This window comes from Cygnus atratus, chromosome 12 (genome assembly GCF_013377495.2).
Source record: "Cygnus atratus isolate AKBS03 ecotype Queensland, Australia chromosome 12, CAtr_DNAZoo_HiC_assembly, whole genome shotgun sequence".
Lineage (NCBI taxonomy): Eukaryota > Metazoa > Chordata > Aves > Anseriformes > Anatidae > Cygnus > Cygnus atratus.
Window position 1 is genome coordinate 7,328,728 of NC_066373.1, and position 17,902 is coordinate 7,346,629.

The following is a 17,902-nucleotide window of genomic DNA, read 5'->3' on the forward strand; positions in this document are numbered from 1 at the left end:
AAACCGTGGCAGAACAAGATCTTCCTGAGGCAAAAAAAAAATCCTATAAATTCAAGGCCTCTTATCCATAAAATGGAAATTTCCAGATGTACTGTGAAATCAAAGGTGTCTCTGGCATGTGTTCCGTAGCTGAAGTAGTTGAGTGAAGGTTATTCATCCTATGTGGAGAGTCTGGACAAGAACAGCCCCAAAGCAAATGAACTGGGACTTGACAGCCTCTGTCCAGACTTGAAAACAGATGTTCAACAGGATGTCAGGAGAGAAGAGATTTTTAATTTTATAGTTAAAAAGTGTTTTGGAGAAATTCAGAATGGAGACCATGCCAGCCTGCAGTCAGGAAACTCATGTCCTTGTTTCCATGATTTACACAAACGAGGTTCAAATCAGTTCTCTGGGTCAAGATGGGAAAGTTTGTCTTACGATCAGAGCTTCAGCAACCTTCAGGGAGCAAAACCTGTCACTACACTGAGAAACTCTTTAAAGGCCTATGAGGCTATTACCGAAGCTGATCTGTTTGTTTTTTTTTTCCTATTTTTTACTGTGTATATCCCATATACTGTTGTATTTGACTGTCTCATCTACAAAGCAACATGCTTTCTGCTTGAATCAGAAAAATCTACTGTTTACAGACTGGTTTGCATGTATGCTTGAGTGACTGCTTGAGAGCTAATACTGTTAGTTTTGGTTGACTTGAGTTACACTGAAATCATTTTAACATACCTTTCAGTTAACCTAGTTAGCACAGTGTGGAAACTGTACAAGAATTCCTTTCGTGTAAGTCTGTCCTTGGATAAAGCTTGCATTTGGTTAGGAATAATTTTTTGTTTTGTTTTGTTTTGTTTTGTTTTTTTACCCTAAAAGTTCATGCTTTTACCTTCCTACTTTGCTAACGGAGCACCTGGTTAATGCTTTTCAGCAGAAGATACCAGTTCCATATAAAGCCCTGCATGCCTCAATAAGGGCACATCTGATGTTACTGTTTGAAACAATACATAAAGAAGTTTTGTCTTAGGACACTTGTTTTCGTAAGTGTTTCATGACAGCTGTTCTAAAGACTGCCGCAGCCTTATGTCTCAAAGGCCTGGAGTATGTCTGAAATACCACTCTCAGCACAAGGTAAGTAAGGTAGATGTATATAAAGTACTTATGTGCAAAATGTGAAAATAGTACCTACTTTGTTATGTGCATGGTGTTTTACCTCCTGAAAGGGTTCTTATGAAGTCAACTTTCAGATCTAAATTTTCCTTGGGATTGCTCTGGGAGTCTAATCAGGTTGTGATCTAACCCACTCTGTTCCAAAGCTGCCTTACTCCTTATCTTTCTGTGGGTTTTCCTGTCTATGTAAAATGCTGATGTCAACTCAGCATGGCCATTTAAGAATCATTTCCACCCAAGTGGTAAGGAAGGCTGGATAATAATAATTCCAGGGCTTCACCATACTTGCTATCTGGCCAAAATGCATTTTTTCTGCCAATCTGTGTATTGCTTGCATTGCAGATCGATGCTTTGTAACGTTGGGATTAATACATGCAGATTAGTGGTTCTCTTTGAGCTAAAAGCAATGATTTAAAAAAAAATAAAAATCTGTTGAGGATATAATGGATTTGGTGGCAAATGCTTCCAGCTGTCTTTGAGGGACATCACAGAAAATAACTGTTTATTTTAATAACTGGAATTGTACTTCTAATAAACATCATTTTCAGACTTCTGTTGTGTTGTAGACATATGCTTATAGAAACAGGAATATTTGTTTAAATTAGGCATAATTAAGACAGAAATAATGCAAATGTTATTTGGGGGCTGTAGTATAAGTCTTTCCTGGAAATTTTGTAAGTCTTCCCTTTCAAATTTTAAAGTATTTCCATTTGGTGGAATGGTACTTACTATCACTCTGGAGTAAGGAAAAAATCCTTAGAGTTAGATGAGAATGATTAGGATGATGTTAATGACTTACTGCCAATAATAAATGGCTCTTTAAAATCCCGTATGGAAAAGGACCAAATCGACAGAACTAGAATTTTTACCAAACCCAAGTATTGACAAAAATACTAATATTTAGCATTTGCTAATCTACATTATCTAGTGTTCTTTAACTTATTTTTAGAAGCTGAAAGATTTTTCTTCACACCTTTTTTTTTTTTTTTGTGTGTGTGTGTGTTCTTTAAATCTTTTTGTATCTCAGTTCAGCTAATGTTTTTCTCAGGGTTCATTCTCTACTTTGAAAACTGTATCTTATTTCTTTCCTTCCCTTGGTGTTCCTCCATATATGCCTTTGTTGTGTATCAGCATTCTGAAACAGCTGGGAATACTACCTTAAAGGCCTGAGATTGTTATACCTTTCCTGTTTGCATACTTGCATCTGGTGATATCGCTTCCATCAACCTCACTGCATCAAGGTTCCTGATAAAAATGAGAATTTTGAGGTTCTAATCCATCAATTTGAATATTACAATTATGAGAAGCGCCACAATACAGGACCTACCTGTAGTGCTGCTAAGAGATTTATACCACTTAACTATTTGCCTTCCTCTCTGCTTTTTCAACACAGACAAGGTGTTTTTGAAAACAGCCATAAAGAAACACTTTTCTATAATTTTTTAGTCCCACAACTCATCATAATAATTAGGTAAATATTTGATCATCTTTTTCACTTCAACTTAGTCTTTAGCTGAATTGTTAATTTCTAATTAGGTTTCAGGGATAAATATTTCTACACTCACTATCACTGCTTTTGGAACAAACTTCATAATTATTACAAGAATTTTCAGATTTCCTTTTCACTTGATCTCCCAGATATGATTTGTAGATTAGCTATCCCTGGTGCACTGTGCTTAGCCAGTTTAATGAGAAACCAGAATTCAGCTGACAAAGACTGATCCTACAACTCGCTGAGAGTTTCTTCCAAGCATGATGACTGCCACCAATTTCATTAGGGTTTGACATTACTCAGTGTTTTCAGAGATTCTCAAGAGTCATTCTTTATTTGTGTTTATACCATATTAAAATAACTATTGTAATTCAAACTCTTGTATAAATATCTGAGAAGTGTCAGTAATAAATAGTCCTAATTAGTAGACAGAAATGAAGTAGTTTAATTTAAACTCCATGAGCACAAGAAACAGATGGGATTAAGGGCTAATAATTCTCTTTTTTTAATAACAAGCTCTTTTTTCACTTTTTAATATCTATCATCACAATTGAATGTTTTATTTTCCAAACATGTTTTCAGTGAATTGCAAGCTTCTTGGGAATGTAGCTCAAATTCTCCTAATGAAGATGTGGCTCTTGTTAATTAAATTAATTCATTTTAATTAATATCTGTGCCCAGGAAGTGAAAACCTAAATTTGCTTCCTTCCTCTGTTCCTTTGGGGAACATGAGCTTCTGTATACGTAAAGAAGATTTAGCCCTTTTGAACCAAGCAAAAATGTTTTTAAACAGACCTACTCATAATACTCTATTAATAGCAGGTATTCAGTACAACATTTCTACAGCTCATCCACAGATCAAATCTATGATCTGATTCAGTTAGTCCGATGTTTCCAAAGTGTGTTGGACTACCATGCATTTGCTATACAGTGCTATATATTTGTATAGTAAGTCATGTACTTCAGAAGAGCATCAAAATGATTTAATACATAATGGAAACATACAGTATGGCTGCAGAAAACCTGATTTTTATCTGGAAACTGCAATTGTGCACCCAGGCTGTAACAGTCCATAGATGTGCACACAGTAGATCCGATCCATCTCAAGTTTTTCTGCGCACAAAACCTGGCTGTGCCATGCAAAAGCAACAAGTTTTTGCCTGGACAATAAGTTTTTTCCCCAGAAACTTCAGTCTGATTGTGTATATCTTAACTGATGCTCACTGAGTCTGCCTAGGTAATCCTAGGAACATATATGACCGTCCTAAATTAAACTGTGACTTCTCCAGCAGAGTGCAGTCTCTCTGTACTCTGCATTTTGTCCAGTGGTACATAATCACCCAATCCTGCTGTCAAGTCAGAGGTCTGGGTGAAAATGAAAAAGTAATTTCAGCATCAGTTTCTCATCCTTCAGGTCAATGAGTCTTGCTCCTCTCTCTCTCGATATGAGAGCTGGACAGCATGGGGCTGTTTTATATTCTGAATTGTCACAAATAGCACTTAGTATTCACTAAAAAGCTATTGATCTCTCTCCCTCAAGTCCTAAACCTACTTGTAAATCAGTACCTCACATTGAGTGAAGCACTGGAAAATAATAAGAAATACTGGATTTAACAGTTTCTCTGAAAAGATATTAGACCCCTTACCAGTGACCACTGCTGTTGACCTAATGTCCCATCAGTACTGCAGTCCGCAGGCAAGGCTCCTGGTTTGATAAAAAAGTGTTAGTACGTGAAAGGTTCGATTTCACCTTGTGCTTACATCCAAAATGAGATGATACTGTTCAGTGCTTGACTTTGAACTCCCATCTGGCTGGTAAACTTCAAACAACACTGGCAGCCTTCACAGATCTGATACAAGAGCGGATGTCAGTGCTGTTGTTCTGTAGGCACACTGTGGAGGAAGGAGGCATACATAAGCAGTTTAGTTCAGGCTTGAAAATGCCTAGGTTAGCACAGAGGTTGCTTCACAGTTGTATCTGAGCTTTCAGTGATAGCTTCTTGAGCCTCCACTGGCTGCAGAACAAACTTGCAGTCCTGCCTTTGTAACTGTTTGATGCATGAAGCTAGATCCTTTCTCCTTATCTTCCTCCAGTAAGAGTTTTCTTTTCAGGCTCACTCAGATATGCTTTCAGAGGCTCTGAAGGGCTGACTCAGAGATTTGGAGTATCTCAGCTCGCTAATTAAACAGTCTTGTTTTCAGACTATGTCCTTGTGACAGCACCTTGGGACCCTCAAGCTGCTTTTGTTTGCTCTGCGCAGCTGATCTCAACAGTGCTTAGCCAACCTGCAAGCACCACATGCTAGTTCTCACTGTTCATTGCCCTACCTCTGCTTGATCACTCTCACCCAATCCTGGATTATTGCACTGGCAAAGAGGTGGTTTAATAAATGCTTGTTTTGCTGTTGTCTGAAACATGTCAGTGTGACCAGCATTATGGAAGGAAAGAACATGAAGTTTATCATTTATGCCTGAAGAACCTTCTTATAAGAAAAAGAAAACTAAGTTGGTCTGACCCAACTCTCTCTCTTTTCTCTTGTCTTCATGGCTTTCACATTCTGAACCTGTTTCAGCTGGGTGGCTTATATTAATACATCGCCTACTGATCAACTAGGCTGACAGGAAAAAAAAAAATCAAAGAGAATGTCAGAAAATGGTGGCATAATTCTGTTCCCAGCTGGAGAGCTCTTCGTCTGTCTTGTCAGAGTTAGAGACATGATATGGGTCACAGAGAACTTGCTATACTGACAGTTGTTACTTTTGGGATTAGATCGATATTTGTCTGTTTCCAGGAATTAATAGAACAACTGCCTGCAGGAATATATTGTAGAGGTAATTTTTCTATCAGTGCAGGATGCTTCTGAATTTAATTCTGCTCTTCAAGGCACCATTTACTTTTCTAATACTTAAAGCCACGTGCACTGCTCACAAGAAATCCTGCAGGTAAAGAGAAAACAGAAGAATACATGTTAAAGGATTAGATATAATATGAATTGTGAAGTCTTATGTAAAACAGATAATCATATTTTTTGAGATGTTTTGCAAAGAAATTTTGCACTTGGCAGGGCATTTAAGTTACCTGTCACTTACACCTTGAAGATCAGCAGAGAAAACCTAATAATGCTTGCACTGTTAAGAATGATTGTCTTTGTAAAGCGGTTATCTTTGCAGCATTATACAAGGCAAAAAAATGTCAGGTTTGTCACCTCCAATAGCTTCTTTATAAAGTGCAAGTGGCTTAATTTCAAAGGACCAAAATGAATAGAATATTTTCTTTCTATTTCTAAATCCTTTTCTGCTATACTCTTTAAAAAAAAAAAAAAAGCCAACAGCCAAATGCTCTATGCTGCTCCACAGTGAATTTTAGAAAAAAAATAAAAATAAATAAATCACTATAAGAACAAGACCAATGTAAACAGATAATGTCATTATGTCTCATTGTATGTGACTGATAGTATAGGTTGACTGCCAGTAGTAACGGTTGTACATAGGATACAGAATTGGAGGCAAAACTAGGCTCAGTTCATTGTTTTCCTTGGATCAGTCTTTTCAATTCCTTAACATAATGCCCCATTTTAAAAGATATTTTGCAGTTTGTCCTTGCAAATTGTTACTAATGGCCTTGTTAAGCAGGGAGAGGATTACTACTTATCTATTTTTATATTTATTCCAGTTTCTGCTTTAAACATTGCTTTGTGCAAATATACCATGGTATTTAATTCCCTCCATTTATACGTTTGACTTATTACATCTTTTACAAATACTTATTATTTCAGTCCTGCATGTTCCCTAGCTATACAATTTTATTTATGATTTCCTTTTTGTTCTCATCCATTATAGATGCCAAAGCAAACCTGCAGGGGTAAGGAAATGTAGATTTGAGCATGGTCAGTTAGTGTTGTGGTCTAAACTGTCATAGAACAGGACCTGGAAGTATTGGAGGAGTAATCAGCCCAGGAAGAAAAATGTGATGAAACTCTACTTTCTCCTTTGAATCCTCTCTGACCGTATGCTAACCTGAAAGCAAGGTATGGAAGGTATAGGTAAAATAACATGGTGTGGGCTAATTTTGTTTACTACTGGGTACCATTTCCCAGCAGAGCTGAATAGATATATCTTCCGTCAGTCTACTACTCTGAAAACAAAATCATCAAGTCACTCCCACAGGAAATGGTTATTTTCTCTGTACTGTTAATGCAGTTATTTAGAACAACCAGGAGTCCAGGAACATAAAAACAAGGCTGAAATATTTTGAAGTATTTAGGCAACAAAACCACATAGATAGTGGATTTCCTATCACAATGATCTTGGCTGTATCGCTTTCTTATGTAGTGTCATACAAAAATATTTCTGACTGTGTCTAGAAGAGGTCATAGCACAGTATGGCTGGATCTTTGTAGCAAAGGGGTACCTGCAGTTTCTCAACAGAATCCTTCTAGTAAAAAACAAGGATCTGATTACTACATCTAAGACTGAGGTTTGGCTCACAGAGGTATGATAACCCAAACCAGTGAAGGTAAGTGGAAAGATGTGTAGAATTGTTTGAGCACTGAAAAGATGCTGAGAAACTCATGACAATAAATAATCTGTTCCACTTCAGTGATGGAAACTGATTTCAGGCATATCTAGAGAGATGGATATGATTAACAGAATTTCAGTTTTGTGTCTATTAGGAATCAAACTTTGGACTGACAGCCACTGTTTGATTGTTTTCAACTATTTTTTACCATCTGATTAATGTCATTTTTTTATCAATTTAAATTTGCTCTGCTGAATGGAAGCTTACAAGTCAGAGATTCTCCCTCACAGAAGCAAATACCTTGGCTGAAGATGAGATGATCTATTAGAGAAGAGCCATATCCAAAGGTAGCAGAACAGCTGTACTGAGTTTTTTTCTAGCCTAATAGGGAATTGAATCTGTTTCAGCCTAGGGACAAAATACTGCATCACTTGTGTTTGAAGAAATGACTGCAGAACATTTGCTACCATTGATCATTTACTGCTCCCTTTTCTGGCTTTAACACTCTAATGTCCTCCATCTTGGACTGTGGGTTGTGTGAACAAAATGCACGTGAGTGAAGTTTTGTCAGTAACTTTTTGCACGGTGCCCTTTCAGAGTGCACTTATAATTACGGATATAGAGAGCAGGAATGGAAAAAGTGCTGCTTGGTACTAGTTCTACAGTGTAATCAGAGTTCAGATGTAAAATGTATTTTCCAAAAGAAAACAAATGCCAGCTTCTAGTGGCCAGAAATTCAAGCACTGAAAGTTGAAATTATTAATTGTAATATAGAAAAAATGCCTCATTCAGACCATAGAAAATGAATAGTACCTTTCCCTGCCAGTACTCAGCCAGTTCATCTTTGAATAGGAAGAAAATTATTTTCTTAGAGGCGATCAAATATTTATATTACTTTCATGTGTTTCCCCTGTTGATAGTAGATGATCACAGAGGGCAAAGGTGAACAAATGGATTAAAAACAATACTGCACAAGTAATGTTGCATGCACTAATATTACATGCTTCGTTGCATCTTTGGTTATTCATTCTTTACACCAGTCCTCTGGGACAAAATCAATGAGACATTTTATGTTATGCTTTAAAGTCGTCATAATTGTTTGTTTGGAAGCAACATTTTTTTCCCTTTTGTCAACCAAGCAATTTGCTGAAGTACTCAATTTTGTAACAACAGTCAGGAATAGAGCCAGAAGCTTTTTAAAAATAATAATTTGAGGAGGGGAAAACCCAACAGCAACAAAACCCTATGCTGAAGTGGTGGCTTGTTTATAACATGGAATTCTCCTCAGTGGGGAATCATAATGCGAAAAAAAATTCCCAATAGCACTTTCTTCAAACATCAGTGTTAAGCATTATTTATAATATGTGTGTGACAACAAGGTGTCATTGCATAATTAAAGCACCTCAGAAGATGTGTACAGCAAGACATCCCACTGTCAATTAGCTGCTTGAGTGGTCAAGTCTCCACATAAAAGTTCCGAATATTATTTCTTATGAGAAGAGCAGCACTGTGCTTGACCCTTTCTGCCTTCTCAATGGGTTTTGCTTTTTTTTTCTTTTTCTTTTTTTCTCCCCACTGTATTGCCTGAATTTGTGCTTTTTCTAAATGTCTGAGTTGTTAAGGACTACCATTTAAAAATGACTAACCAGTATGGTATTTGTATCTTTATCAACACCCAGAAGCCTTGACAGAGATTGCAAAGGCAGTGTTTCCAGATATTGTACAAAACACTTGGTAATGAGCTTCTCTAGTGCTTTTCTTAAGATGTCAAAATGCTTTATTGTCAGTCCCAGTCCATCTTGTATGTGTGGGAACGGAGGCACACAGTAGTGAGGTGCTTCGCCGTAGTCAGCGAGGAGGCCAATAATATCAGTCAGAGAGGAAATGAGGCTTGAAAATCTGGCAAGGCTTTGTCCATGCCGTCATGTCCAAAATGCTATAGCATGAAGCTAGGAAAAGAAACCTCAGGTCTATTTCTGCAGTCCATGACTCTAAACCAAGGCCTCCTCAGTAATTAGGAGATTATTCAGAAATGGCTATAACTGAAGCATATTAAAAAAAAAAAAAAAAAAGAAAAAGCAGAAGTATATTGTTAACATCCCTCTGTCAGAGTAAGACCCTCTGGGGATGCTACTTGGCTGCTTGTAAGTGTATTTAACATAAAGCAGAGATGATTGAAAAATGTAGCTTGTAGCTCCCTGGGGCAGTTTGCCATTCACAAGGATATAGGACAGTGAGCGGTACTGGAAGGACATACTGCAGACAGCCTTCTCCATGATGGCCCTGCAGGCAAGAAAAGGCTTGTGTATGCTCTGAATATGATTTGATGATTAGATCCTTTAGCACTTGTCAAAGCCACTTATTTACAACTCTTATTAAATTATTTTGTATGCTCTAGTATGAAAAAGTTGTTTCTTAAGATTTGATAAGGTGCATAGAACTGCAATGCATTTTAAGCACTGCATAAATGCATAGACGGTGGAGCTGTAAGGCCAAATTCATTAGTGGCATTCTATCGAGTTCAGTGGGCTTATCCCATGGATGAAATTTGCATGTATTCTGTAAAATAGGTAAGTATTTGACTAAAATTAGCCAAATCCTCCAGAGCCTAATGGAGCGCTTATAGGCTCTGGCAACTTAACCCAATGTTTAATTTGCGCTAATCTAGCCAAGACTGCAGAAGCATGAAATATACTCTACAGGGAGAGCACTGCTCTTTGAAGTTAGTGGCTTAATTCCCATTGTCTCTGATGGGAGCAGGACTGGGTTTTATGTGGCATTTACTCCTGTTATTGTAGACAGAAATCTTTCTACATATGAATTAATTTGGCCTGTATATGGGGAAATTCCAATCTTCGGAATTTACTAAAATCTTGTTAACTTTCAGGAGAGCCTGCACAGCTATGCTTACAAGTTCTATGTATTTTCCATGTAGATATCATGGACTGAAAAATTGTGTGTGTGGTGTGTGTGTGTGCATGCACGCATGCAGACAGCTAACAAGCTAGCTAGATAATAGCAGTGGAAAGAAAAATGAAGAAAAGAGTTTTTTGTATAGCAATGTGAAGTCAGTTGACACATAATCCTTTTTTTTTTTTTTTTTTGGGCGGGGGGGAGATTCTGTAAGTACCATGAATTCAAAATGGATTATTTGATTGTGTTCACCTTCTTTCAGATGCTCACAGCTTTGAGGTCAGCTTATCCTTTGCACTGTGATGGTCTCGGGTAAGGATGCGGTGATGTTGCTGGCTGCAGCTGTCCCAGCTGGGCAAGGGTCTGCAGCCAGCAGCAGGCAGCTGGGAGGTGGTTATGGAGCACTCCGGTGTGCAATTCCTCAGCCAGATAAGTGACTGTTTCAGTTTATCCTTTTGACAAGAGCAGAGGTTTTCTATTTTAGACAGTCACAAAAGGTGAGCACATAGTGTTTAGGGGAAAGACAGCTCAAGCAGTGATCTGGGCACCAAGAAATAGGGAAAAGGAAGAAAAAGGTCTTTGAAATGATCCCACTTAACCGTCAAATAACTATTACCATGGCACAAACCCAAATTGATATGCTACCTCCACAACACTTTGATTCACTCCTGCAGCCAGGTGCCGAGAGTGCCTGTAATAATACAGGGTGTTACAACAGAGAAGCACATAGGAGGGCAGACAGGGAAGACAGTAGTCAGAAAGCAAGCTGTCTGCTGTGCAGGCATGGCGGATACTTCAAACAGTAAGGAAATCTTTTTCTAGGAAGTTCTTGTCAGGAGCTACACAAGAGTTCCCTGTGATGTTAATGCCAACTGTTACTACTCTCTCCCACTAAAAAGAACTTTTGTCCTGGTGAGGCGACTTTGCCCATGATGGGGTGACAAGCTATCTCCGATCCTTTTTGTTTTATTCCAGTTACTTGCAGATTTCCTGCTTCTCTAACCCATGGTGACTGCTTCTTTGACTTGAAAGTTCACAGTGGCAGAGCCACTAGCCTCGCTTTACAAGTGCAGAGAGGCGCAGGAAGAGTTTATTTTAGTCCTAAGAAGCAACATAAATTCACACACTTTGATTCTTCCCCTTAAAATCTATCTGAAAGCTCAAACATCCAGCAGGGCTGTATATAAAGAAGAAGGACTGCTGTTTCCTTTTCTGCATCTTGGTTTCAATGCTTTCTGTCAGTGGATACCAACAGCAATCTACTACTGGAGGAATCACTGCAGCTTTTAGATGCAATTTCCCAAGCCTGTTACCTCTAGGCTACATTATAATATGCCAGTATCATCTGTCACTCCAGCAGTTTCTAGTATTTACCTTAACAGCTCTCAAGTCACACCTGCCTTTCTTATACCTGAGGTGCAGCTCAAGGCAGGTGAAGCAAAATCAACAGAAAAATCCTAAAGCTCCTCTCTTTCCTCCCTCTCACTGCTAACCTAGCATGAGAAGAGTTGATGTGGAAATGGATGAGGCAAAGTCTCACTCAAGAAAATACTGTGGGCAAGTGATAGGGGAGATGTGACTGTGGGAATGCTAATGTATCAGCCCCACTCTCTCACTGGTACAACCCTCATTGCACTGAGAAAATTGGTTTGTATTTGATTCTGCTGATGTAGCAAACCAAAACAGCAAGTCAATTTATGATAGAGGATGGAAAAAAGAAGTGACCCGGTTTACTAATCCCAGAAGAGACAGGACTATATTAACCAAACCTGCAACCTCCATGAATGAATCAATTTAGTTCTTACACCCTTATCTTGATTTTGTTTTTTTTTATTTGGACTCTTACAGTCTGGGTTTGCGCATACTGTAAACTTCCATGGTATTCAGATACTTTGTAGGATTTCTACATGAAAATTAGAAAGGATTCCAGACAGGATTCCATTCTGCTCCTTTAAATCTTCACAGATGATCCAGATTTCAGACAAAATTTATGGCATGTAGTCAGTGTAGCTGATCTTTTTTACGGTTGCATATTCTGAGGCACTTATTGTATCTCAAAACATTTTAAGAGATGGAGGCATTTATCAGAGTACCTTTGAGATGCTTATAGCTACAGGAGAAGTCCTTTAATTGGGAGATTGCATAAGATGATATTGCATCCTAAATGCACAAGAACAAAAAGAACAGAAATAAAGGAAATAACCTGCAACATGAAAATGTCATGAATAAGAAAGGATCATAATTAGATTATAGCTGTATTTCATCTTAACCTTACCAACATTTAATCTTGATATCACAATTTTTACACTAAAATGTTTAGTCTTGGGATTTCTCTGGCACCTTCTCATACACATTTTCTATGTTAAATTGTATATAAATCAGGTCAGCTTGGGGTTTCTGGGGTCTGCTTTGAAGAATTGGGATTGCTATAACTGGGATTGCTCAGGTTAACCCTGTGGAAAACACTAGAGTTAATTAGTCCTTATCCCTTCCTCTTTTCTTTTGAAGCAAGTTACTGTTGAAAACTTGGACTAAACTTCAGGAACAAAACACAACTTAAGCCAGCCTGAGTCCTACCTAACTTCAACAGCAGCGTAACACTACTGTGTACTTCTCTGCTTGGCAGCAGTCAAATGCCTCCTTAGAAAGGCCCAGTGACTTAAAACATTTATCTCTACACACATGTGGCCTCCAATTAAAAATGTTCCAAAATAGATTCCAAAGAATATATTCAAAAACCTCCCCAAACTGTACTTGTAAAGGGGCCTAGCAAAAACTATGTCTACCAACTGCAGAAAACACACTTTCACCTTCATCGTTCTAATTGACATCTGCAGAATCCCAAAAAATCTCACCTTTTTCAGTATTATGATTCCTACTGTGTGACCGTAGCAAGGTGCTTACCTGTACAATTATTCTGCACTAAATGACCGGTTCTGCTGGGAACTTCTTCAGTATAAAATGACCTTAGCTATTCCCTGGATGCTGTTATAAACCAGAGTCCTGAAGAGGCTAGCTGTACTTGGGTGGCTGATTTTGGACATCAGTGGCCAAATGCTGGGAATCTGAGGAAAAACTGAAGACTTCAGTTTAAAATACAAACGCCGGTCTCTGATTTTTGCAGTGCAATACTTATTGTGACAAATAGGTTCAGCCATGCAGATTATTTCTAGGCACTTGCAAATTTTCCTCACCTAAAATCATTTAGTGCTGCAGAAGGAATAGACACTTCTGTAGACTGTTTTAAAATTTTACCATTAGGGAACTATCATTTTTACTTCAGGACAGTGTTATGTCTTATTTTGTGTTGGGGAGAAATTCCACCCAAGGAAAAGTAATCTGGGATCTGGCGCCAACAGGGATGACTCAGAGACGCTATGAAGGAAAATAAATAAATAAAATGCTGCAAGGCCTGCAGCTAAGATAAGCTGATTCATTGCCATGAAGCCATATCACCTCCAAAGTATACTGATTAGGTGGACAGACCATGTGTGTACCAGGGAAATGTATTGTTCCATTAATTAAAAAACAAACAAACAAAGCCCACTCAAAATAAAATAAGAAACATTCCTCCTATATTTTATATTACCCCTAAAGAACATGTACACATATAAACCCCTGGTTTAGCCTTGGTGACTACATAGTCACTTGAAGGAGCTGATTTCTAATACTGTGAGAACAGACTGAGACAGTAAAACTCATTAGTGATTAATTTTTAAAATATTTATTGCTTTCATATGCAAAAATTCAATGTTGTATATACATTTATTGTACTGACTGTACCAAATATGCTAATTCTGACTTTCTTTTTCTTCAAAAAACAGGTATTCCTGAAATACCCATGCACTCCTTTATCCATCATGTTAGAACAGGAAAAGTCTATTCTTAACAGAAGTGGAATTTTACACCTGCCCAACTTAACATCAGTTCAAATGGTAAATATCTCACAAAAGCTTATGATATATAAGACCAAACAGAGCCCAAAATCCCTGCTGTTTAGGCTGTCTCAGTAATGTGGCCTAAGACTGTTGGGAAGTTTCCCAGCAGGCCCATCAATTTGCAACTAATACAAGTTTGATGAATGCCTTTTAGCCCTAATTTGCTTTTATTATCATCATCATCCTTGACAGGTACTGAGTGGTGTAACAGAGAGAATGAATTTCCAAATTCTTAGCTTCTGTGTCATCTCCATGGCATAGCTCTAGGTCTCACTCATACAAATGTACCTGCAAAGCACATTTTAAACAAGTACATGGGAGTTGGTTTTTTTTGTTTGTTTGTTTGTTTTTCTGGAAATTTTTTAAAATTAATTCAAATCAAATTGAAAATAGTAATTTATGCAATACTTAACCAGAGAGCAGATTACATCATTCACAAAAATTAACATCTAATGAATATGAACATCAGGTCTGTTCACAGTCAGAGTGAACAGTCATATTCAGAAATGCATGTAGCAGAAGTCTTAGATCTGAAATATTGTCTAGCTTCTGTAACTCTTAAAATGATGCCACAAAAACATACTAGAATGTGTGATTTTGTTGCAGGAGCTTACCTTAACAGGATACCATTGTCTGAGAATGTCAGTGGTTGTCACCAATATTGCCCCTGCTTTTGTGTCACTGAGAGCAACGAGAAACAGAAAGTTACAGAGATGCAGGCGAAGACTGAAATCACTCCTTTGTCAATCTTGCCTACATTATTGTGTTTTGACCTGGAAAATAGTTTCACATCAATTAGCCCTTTTCAAGATTTGGAAAACACTCTCCATCCATGTTGTTTTCCTGTCATACTTCAAAGGGTCACAGTAATTTGCTTTTAGTGAGTTTTTAGGCAGAGGAAAAAAAATCATTTTCTGTTAAATTACAGGGTTTTGCAATCAGTGAATGTTCAAAAACTTTGGAAAGGAAAAGGATGCTTTGACTTATTGAAACTTTTGTGGGAATTATATCCATTATCTGGGTATATATGTGGAAGTGGCACTTGGTTATTTAATGTCTTTCTGTAAAAGTAAGTGAGATATTGGATACTTGCTTCCTCTAAGTCTAGATTTATTGAGTTCACATTTATCCTACTGAAGCCATTAAAAGAGTATGTTTAGGAGTTTTTTTGCTGTTGTTTTTTAATTATTATTTCTTGAATTCTACAGGAAAATAATTACATATTGTAAACATCATGCAGAACATTGAGATTCAATGTGAAACTTTCCTACAGCTTTTAATTAATATTTTTTTTTTTATATGAAATTTTACACCGAACTATTCCAGTTTGTTGCTTAAAGGCATAAGATATTTTAAAGATATATCACGAATGCTCAGAGGTGTATTGTTTAGGACCCTGTTGGAGGTCTTAAATTCAAATAAAGCTTTTCTAAATTTTCTATTTGCATAGAATTCTCACAAGGCAGATATTGGAGGTGGAATAAAACAAGTTCAGTACTCTTGAAATTGAACAAGACAAGACCTGTGAGCTAGTCAGTATATATAGCAAATGGTAGGAAAGTTAGGAGGAACACATGACATATCTTAAATTATGTATCAAATATACATGTTCTGTAAAGAAAATACTTCCTTGAGAGAATGATTAAATGACGCTATTCAGCCTTTTTCCTGCCACCTTTTTCTTTAGCTCTGCCCTTTAAAAAAAACTTTTAATAAAGCTTTTCCATAATTAATTATAGTAATGCATCTGCAAACCAAAATGTTCTGATTAGTGAACTTTTTCACAAAACTTCTGGGAAATCTCAGTATCCTCCACCAGATATTCTTCCTAATGCCCAGTAATTTGCAGATTTAATATTAAGTGATCAAATAGCAGCCCAAAGCCATTCAAGGTAATTGAATCCCATGATTTGGGACCAGGTGTACAAAGATGTTCAAACTAATTATTTAATAATGAAAACAATAACCAGTGTAGTTAAATCTCTTGCTGATTTTCTAATGTTTATTAATTTAGGCACCTGTGTCTTCTGCACCACTTTCTTTCAAAATGCTTACAAGGATATGAACAGCATATAAATTTACAATGAATGTGATTACCTTGATACACACTCTAGGTGCTTAAGTGATTAGAAGAGCATTAGTATTTTAATTGTTATATAGATTCCATTCTTGTGAGTCTGCTTATGACATAGCTGTTTAAGATCCTAGGTAGACATCAAGGTGCAGAATTTTCATTAAAAACTCACTCTACCATTTTCCACTACCTCTTTACATGGCCTCGTTTAGGAAGTATCACAGAATTTTTCCTTTAAAATTCAGGCAAATACAACATTCATACTTAAGATAAATTAAAAACATCAACACCAGCACCTTACCAGCAGAAAAATCATTTGCCCTTTCACTCGTGTAATTTTACTTCATTCTGTTGCGTTTATGCAAACAGCATTGAAGAACCATCTGAGAGAATGGAGGTTTATAATTAATATGATAAATCAGCAAGATAATTTATTCCAAATCAGTTTGTATCTTGTTTTGCAAAGGCTGTATGGTAGTGCAGATGTTAAACCTTGCACATTTCTTTTCCCTGCCCTTGCTTCACTTAGCTATCTATAGTGTTCTAATTACCTTCTATACCTTCAAGGCAATTCACATTATATTATTTTATTTTGCTAATGCACCTGCTTAAAGAAAGAAAACTGGAAGTGGTAGACTCGGAACAGTGTAGAATGACAGCAAGATTAAAATTCTTGGTGTATTCTCTTTTTCTTTCCTCTTTTTTTTTTTTCACTGTGTTCACTGTGACTAAATAATAACTACTAGAAAGACAAATTTTACGAGAGGGAGTTATCCCTTACTTTTTATTTGGTCCCAATACTGCTAATTAACAGCAGATATGAGGTCTTGTAAAGGTGTTAAAAATCTAACAAAATCTGATTTGGGCTTCTATTCTTATTCTAGAAGCAGAATTCTTATACTAGTATGGAATGGGCTGCTTTAGCCTTAAAGTCATAAGGAAGTATGAATTTAGCAGAATAACAACACGATTTATCAGCATGAACGAAATAAATCGACAGTATTAACTGTATCATTCCAGCAGTCTACACAGCAGTCCTAATGCCTTAACAGAATGTGTGAAAGTAAATGAAATGGCAGCATGATTACACTGATTACAGTGGTTGCAAATATGTTAGGCTACATTCATGCTTCAGTGCGGCTGTAATTATACTTCAAAGAAATGCTGTGCACAGGCTGCTTCATTCTTATGGCATCCCTGCTGTTTGTTTCCTCTAATTTTGTTCTTAGCATCATAGGTCCCAGTCCTGTGACACTTACTCATAGGTGTAACTGTCTTTGTTTCACTGGTGGAAAAAAACACATTTTGTTCATATCAGTAGTACTGGCTGTAAACTCTTCCAACTCATGTATGCTGCTACAGAAGTGCCATCAAATGATAGGTTTTGGTATGATTTGATACCATTTCTAATCTCCTATACAGTAACCCTACTGAGCTTTCATTAAACTGGTTGGTAAAGAGTGTGGGGAATATGGCTGCTCGATATCAAACGGTTCTCCTCCATCTTGCCCTTAGGTATTAGTACTGAACGGAAGAAATCCAAACCTTTGTGATTTGACTTTGATTAGTGCTGCCTCACACTGCAAGCAGTACTTCAGGAAGAAAGCTGAATTTATTGCTGTTGTTTCTAACTTCCCATTGGCAACGCATGGCAGCACCTAGCCTAAAGCTGACCATTATATTTCATTTAAGAAAAAGGTATAGAAAAGAAAAATACATTTTGATGTGTCTGCATTTTGTCTACACTTCAAAGGCACTGGTATTTTATGGCCACTTTTTTTTCTCCCCCCGCCTCAGATAATGATGTGATC